Source organism: Aquarana catesbeiana, linkage group LG03, assembly GCF_042186555.1.
Source record: "Aquarana catesbeiana isolate 2022-GZ linkage group LG03, ASM4218655v1, whole genome shotgun sequence".
Classification (NCBI taxonomy): domain Eukaryota; kingdom Metazoa; phylum Chordata; class Amphibia; order Anura; family Ranidae; genus Aquarana; species Aquarana catesbeiana.
This window is the reverse complement of record NC_133326.1, coordinates 732,516,589-732,523,136: the sequence shown is the minus strand read 5'-3', so window position 1 is coordinate 732,523,136 and position 6,548 is coordinate 732,516,589.

Here is a 6,548-nt window from a genome sequence, read left to right as displayed (position 1 = left end):
TGTGCTTTAACATGGTAGAAAGTTCTTCTGAGTCTTTGCGTGTCAATAGAATAGTCCGGGAATAGCATCAACTTCGTGTTATCAAAGCGCAGCTCAGCTACTTTACGGGCTTCGCGTAGTGCCAGGTCCCGGTCTCGGAAATGCAAAAGTCTAAATATGAAGGTACGTGGGGGGGATCCCGGAGGGCCTCGCACAGGAAGCATTCTATGAGCTCTTTCAATGATGAAGTGCAGGGAGAACTGGGCCTGCGAAGCAAGGTAGATGTTCTGTGAAGGTTATGGGGTCTTGGCCCTCAGCTCCCTCTGGTAACCCCACGATCCTCTGGTTGTTCTGTCGGCTTCTGTTCTCGCCATCTTCCGCTCTAGTTTCTAAGGCCTTTACCTTAACCTGCAGGGTATGAATGGAGGCTCTCTGGTCCCAGATGGAATCTTCCGTCTCACCAACTCTGCATTCCGCTTCTCCCATCCGCCCCCTCATCTTATCCATGTCCCTCCGCAGCAACCCGAATTCTGTTTGGAGGGTATCGATTTTGGCTGTTAGGGTTGTCTGGCATCCAGCAATCGCCTGCATTAAGGCCTGGAAGCGATCTTCCTCTGCCGTCGCTGGATCCGCCATGCTGGTTTGAGACGCCACGTGCACGCGGTCTATGGCGGGCCGTAACTGCTGCTGCGGGGATGTTTTAGGAGCTTGTTTAGCCTTCCTTCCTGGACCCGACTTGCTTCTTCTCATGCCCTAGTATCCTCCGGTGTCTGTTGATCGGAATAACGATTAATTTGTGGATATTCTAGGCAGGTGGGAGCGGAGCTCCTCTCACACACGTCTGTTCAGGCCGCCAGCTCAGCCACGCCCCCCCTCAGTATCTGTTCTTATTCTGTATGTCTGGACTCTGCACAGTATCACTTCTCTTGTCCTGTATGTCAGGTGTAGTGATGAGCCGAACACCCCCCGGTTCTGTTCGCACCAGAACCTGCGAACGGACCGAAAATTCGCACGAACGTTAGAACCCCATTGACATCTATGGGACTCGAACGTTCAAAATCAAAAGTGCTCATTTTAAAGGCTAATTTGCATGGTATTGTCCTAAAAAGGGTTTGGGGACCCAGGTCCTGCCCCAGGGGACATCTATCAATGCAAAAAAAAAAACTTTTAAAAACAGCTGTTTTTTTGGGAGCAGTGATTTTAATGATGCTTAAAGTAAAAAAAAAAAAAAGTGAAATATTCCTTTAAATATCGTACCTGGGGTGTATCTATAGTATGCCTGTAAAGTGGTGTGTGTTTCCCATGCTTAGAACAGTCCCTGCATAAAATGTCATGATTAAAGGAAAAAAAGTCATTTAAAACTGCTTGCGGCTTTAATTTAATGTCGGGTCCTGGCAATATGGATGAAAATCAGTGAGACAAACGGCATGGGTACCCCTCAGTCCATTACCATGCCTTTGGGACTTGTATGGATATTAAGGGGAACCCCGCACCCAAATTAAAATAAGGAAAGGTGTGGGGCCACCAGGCCCTATATACTCTGAACAGCAGTATACAGGCGGTGCAAACAAGACAGGGACTGTAGGTTTGTTGTTAAGTAGAATCTGTTTGTAATTTTGAACGGGTACATTTTTAACGTGTTTAGCTCCAGCCAAAAAATCTTTTTTTAAGCTTTTTGGAAAACATAGGGAAGGGTTATCACCCCTGTGACATTTGTTTTGCTGTCTGTGCTCCTCTTCAGAAGATTTCACCTAATTTTTTGTCCCAATGACAAATGTTTTTTGAAAATGTGGGTTTTTTTGTGAAACAAGGATTGGTGATAAAGCATCAGTGTAAAGGAGAAACGTTTTCCCCATATTTATTCTTACAGGAGAGAATTTCCCTTCCTAGGGGTAGATTTCAACTCACTTCCTGTTGTCTCCTTCCGTTTGCAAGTAGGAGTCGTTTGTAAGTTGGATGTTTGAAAGTAGGGGCCTGCCCTATATACTCAGCAGAAATTTGGGCCTTAGGTGTTGTTGTGGCCACAAAACTGTAGGCCCTCACAGGGCCCTGCTGTGAAATATTAGATCAAGAATTGTAATTACATGCCCCTGTTGAACAGGGGCAGAAAAATTGGGCCTTTGGTGGTGGTGCTGGTGCTAGTGCCACAACACTGCAAGTCCTCACTCGCTCTTGGTGGGCACAGAAACGGGCCCTGTTGTGAAATATTAGATCAAGAATTGTAATTACATGCCCCTGTTGAACAAGGGCTGAAAAATTGGGCCTTAGGCACTGGTTCTGGTACCACAACACTGCAACCCCTCACAGATACTCTAGTTGGAACGCAGGAACGAGCCCTGCTGCAAAGTATTGCATCAAAAATTGTAATTACACGCCCCTGTTAAACAGGGGCTGAAAAATTGGGCCTTAGGCACTGGTGACGGCGCCCAGAACCAAAAATGTTCTTACAAGCTATCAACGTGATCATTGAGGAGGAAGAGGATAATTACCGAGGATAGTCACTAAGCATCAGCATAGGCAGTCTTTGAAGGGATCTGAGATTTCAAAAAAAAATATTTGGTTACGTCAGCATCAGGTGCTTGGTAGCTGGTGGTAATCCAAGACTGATTTATTTTTATGAAGGTCAGTCGATTGACCGAGTCGGTGGACAGACGCACCCTGTGATCTGTTACAAAGCCTTCAGCAGCACTGAATGTGCGTTCCGAAAGAACGCTGGATGCAGGACAGGCCAGTAGCTCAATTGCATACTGTGCAAGCTCTGGCCAGTGATCCATCCTCAAGACCCAGTAACCCAGAGGATTTTCGATGGGAAAGGTGTCCAAGTCAGATCTTGCACCTAGGTATTCCTGCACTATGTAAAACAGACACTGACGATCTTTGCTGGAATCGATCATACCTTGGGGCTGTGGACTAAAAAATTGTTTGAACGCATCGGTCAGAGGGCTACCTTCTCCACCGCTCCTTCTTTGACTGACCGAAGCCTCAGCAGCACGTTGTCCAGAAACAGGAGTTTGTAACCTCCCAGTCTCTGGTAACGCATTGCACAAACCTTTCTGCAAGGCCTCCCGAAGATGTTTCATCCTCTGCTCCCTCTGCGATGGCAAGATAAGGTCCGCAACCTTACCCTTGTAACGTGGATCAAGGAGGGTTGCCAGCCAGTATTGGTCCTTCTCCTTGATATGAGGATCCTTACGCAGGCTTTGCAGGATCAGGGAGGCCATGCAGCGTAGGTTTGCTGAGGCATTCGGTCCGGAGTCCTCTGGGTCACTAAGGATGACATGGTCCGCAGCCACCTCCTCCCAGCCACATACAAGTCCATGTGTTTCTTGGGACTGATCCCTTAAAGACTGCTGCTGATGCTGAGTGCTAAGCTCCACCTCCATGCTGACACAATCCTCCTCCTCGTCCTCTTCCTGTGTGATCGGCGGGCACGCAGGAACACTGTCTGGATAAAGGGGGCCTTGAGAGCTAAGGAAGTCCTCCTCTTCCTGCCTCTGTTCTGCCTCAAGTGCCCTGTCCATTATTCCACGCAGCGTGTGCTCCAACAGGTGGACAAGGGGGACAGTGTCACTGATGCATGCACTGTCACTGCTTACCATCCTCGTGGCCTCCTCAAATGGTGACAGGACAGTGCATGCATCCCTGATCATGGCCCACTGGCGTGGGGAAAAAAAACAAGCTCCTCTGACCCTGTCCTGGTGCCATAGTCGCACAGGTACTCATTGATGGCCCTCTGCTGCGTGTGCAGCCGCTGCAGCATGGCCAACGTTGAGTTCCACCTGGTGGGCATGTCACAGATTAGGCGGTTCTTGGGCAGGTTAAACACCTTTTGGAGGTCCGCCAGCCGAGCACTGGCATTATATGACTGGCGGAAATGCACACAGACTTTCCTGGCCTGCCTCAGGACATCCTGTAAGCCCGGCTACCTGCCCAAGAACCGCTGCACCACCAAGTTAAGGACGTGAGCCAAACAGGGCACATGGGTCATTTGTCCCTGTCGGTGGGCAGAGAGGAGGTTGGTGCCATTGTCGCAAACCACCATTCCTGCCTTAAGTTGGCGTGGCATCAACCACCTCTGAACCTGCCCCTGCAGAGCTGACAGAACCTCTGCCCCAGTGTGGCTCCTGTCCCCCAAGCACACCAGCTCAAGCACCGCATGGCATCTTTTGGCCTGCGTACTTGCGTAGCCCCTTGAACGGCTACGGAGCACCGCTGGTTCCGAGGACAAAGCACAGGAAGAGGCCATGGAGGAAGAAGAAGAGGAGAGAGGTGTGTCACAATCATTAGCATTTTGGAGGCGTGGTGGCGGAACAACCTCCAACACTACTGCACTTTGTCCTGCATCCTTCCCAGCTGCCAGCAGAGTCACCCAATGCACCGTGAAACTTAGGTAACGTCCCTGTCCATGCCTGCTGGACCATGAGTCAGTGGTAATATGCACCTTACCGCTGACTGCCCTGTCTACCGAGGCATGGACATTGCCTTCCACATGCCGGTAGAGAGCCAGAATCGCCTTCCGTGAGAAAAAGTGGCGTTTGGGTACCTGCCACTGAGGAACTGCACATTCCACAAACTCACGGAAGGGGGCAGAGTCTACCAACTGAAAAGGCAGCAGTTGAAGTGCTAGCAATTTTGCCAAGCTAGCATTCAACCGCTGGGCATGTGGATGGCTGGGAGCAAACTTCTTTCGGCGGTGCAGCAGCTGGGGCAGGGAAATTTGCCTGGTACAATCTGACATCGGTGTACCAAAAGCAGATTGCCCACAAGTACTTGCCTGTGACACACCTAATTCTACACCTTCATTCCTCTCAGTGCAGGTCTCAAGGAGGACTGAAGGTATAGTGGGGTTGGAAATCTCAGCTGATGAGGAGCAAGGAGAGGTCCTCTTTGTTCTTTGGTGTGGGTCTTTTAGATACGCTTGCCAACGAACTGCATGGCAGGTCAACATATGTCTGGTCAAGCATGTGGTACCCAAGCGGGAGATGTTTTGGCCACGCGAGATACACTTGAGACATATGTTGCAAATAGCAGTGGTGCGATCTGATGCACTCGTCTCAAAAAAGGCCCACACCAAAGAACTTTTTGAATAACGCGCAGAGACTGCAGCGCCCTGCACATGTGGAGCTTTGGGGTGTGATGCAGTCAATGTGCTGCCCTTAGGCTGGCCCCTGGAGGGCATCCTGCCTCATTGGTGATGTGCCGCCTCCTCCTCCTCCTCCTCCTGTCTCCTATCAGGCACCCACGTTCAGTCAGTGACCTCATCATCCCATCCCTCCTCATCACTGGAGCAAACCTGGCAGTATGCTGCAGCAGGGGGAGCATGACTGCCAGATTGCTGTCCTTCTTGGGCACCCCCTCTGTCTGTGCTCATGTTACTGCCTTCATCGAACTCAGTATCATCATCAGAGCCTTCCAAACGCTGGGCATCCTCCTGGAGCATGTACCCAACACTGTGGTCAAACAGTTCGAGGGACTCCTCAGGTGGACATGGTGGGGCTAGGGAAGGAGTCACTGATGACATTGAGCCGAGGGAAGAGGCCGCTGCTTTGCCAGACAAAGTACCCTGGGCATGGGTGAGAGAGGATGAGGAGGATAAGGACAGCTTGGTCATCCACTCGACCAAGTCTTCCGCATGTTGCGGCTCAACACGGCCAGCTGCCAAAAAAAAGGCCAAGCGTGTCCCACGGCCACGTGCTGATGAGGATGCACCGTCTCCACGACCAGCACTAGACACAGAGCCTGCTTGCCCTCTTTTATTGGCTAGTGACTGTCTGCCTCTCCTTGTTGGCCTTCCAGACATACTAATGGCCTGTAGCTGCACTAAGCTGGGATATATATATATATATATATATATATACTGATACTGCAGCTAGCAAAATCAACTGCCTGCCTGTAGTATGAGAACACCACCAACCTTCTACAGGTAGCTTTAGCTGAACACTGTGCAGAGCTCGCAAAAAAATAACTTGTAGCTTTAGCTGAACACTGTGCAGAGGTCTCACTACACTAACTTTTAGTTTTAGCTGAACACTGTGAGCAGGACGCACTACACTAACTTGTAGCTTTAGCTGAACACTGTGCAGAGGTCGCACTACACTAACTTGTAGTTTTAGCTGAACACTGTGAGGAGGACGCACTACACTAACTTGTAGCTTTAGCTGAACACTGTGCAGAGGTCTCACTACACTAACTTGTAGCTTTAGCTGAACACTGTGAGCAGGACGCACTACACTAACTTGTAGCATTAGCTGAACACTGTGCAGAGGTCTCACTACACTAACTTGTAGTTTTAGCTGAACACTGTGAGCAGGACGCACTACACTAACTTGTAGCTTTAGCTGAACACTGTGCAGAGGCCTCACTACATTAACTTGTAGTTTTAGCTGAACACTGTGAGCAGGACGAACTACACTAACTTGTAGCTTTAGCTGAACACTGTGCAGAGGTCTCACTACACTAACTTGTAGTTTTAGCTGAACACTGTGAGCAGGACGCACTACTCTAACTTGTAGCTTTAGCTGAACATTGTGCAGAGGTCTCACTACACTAACTTGTAGTTTTAGCTGAAC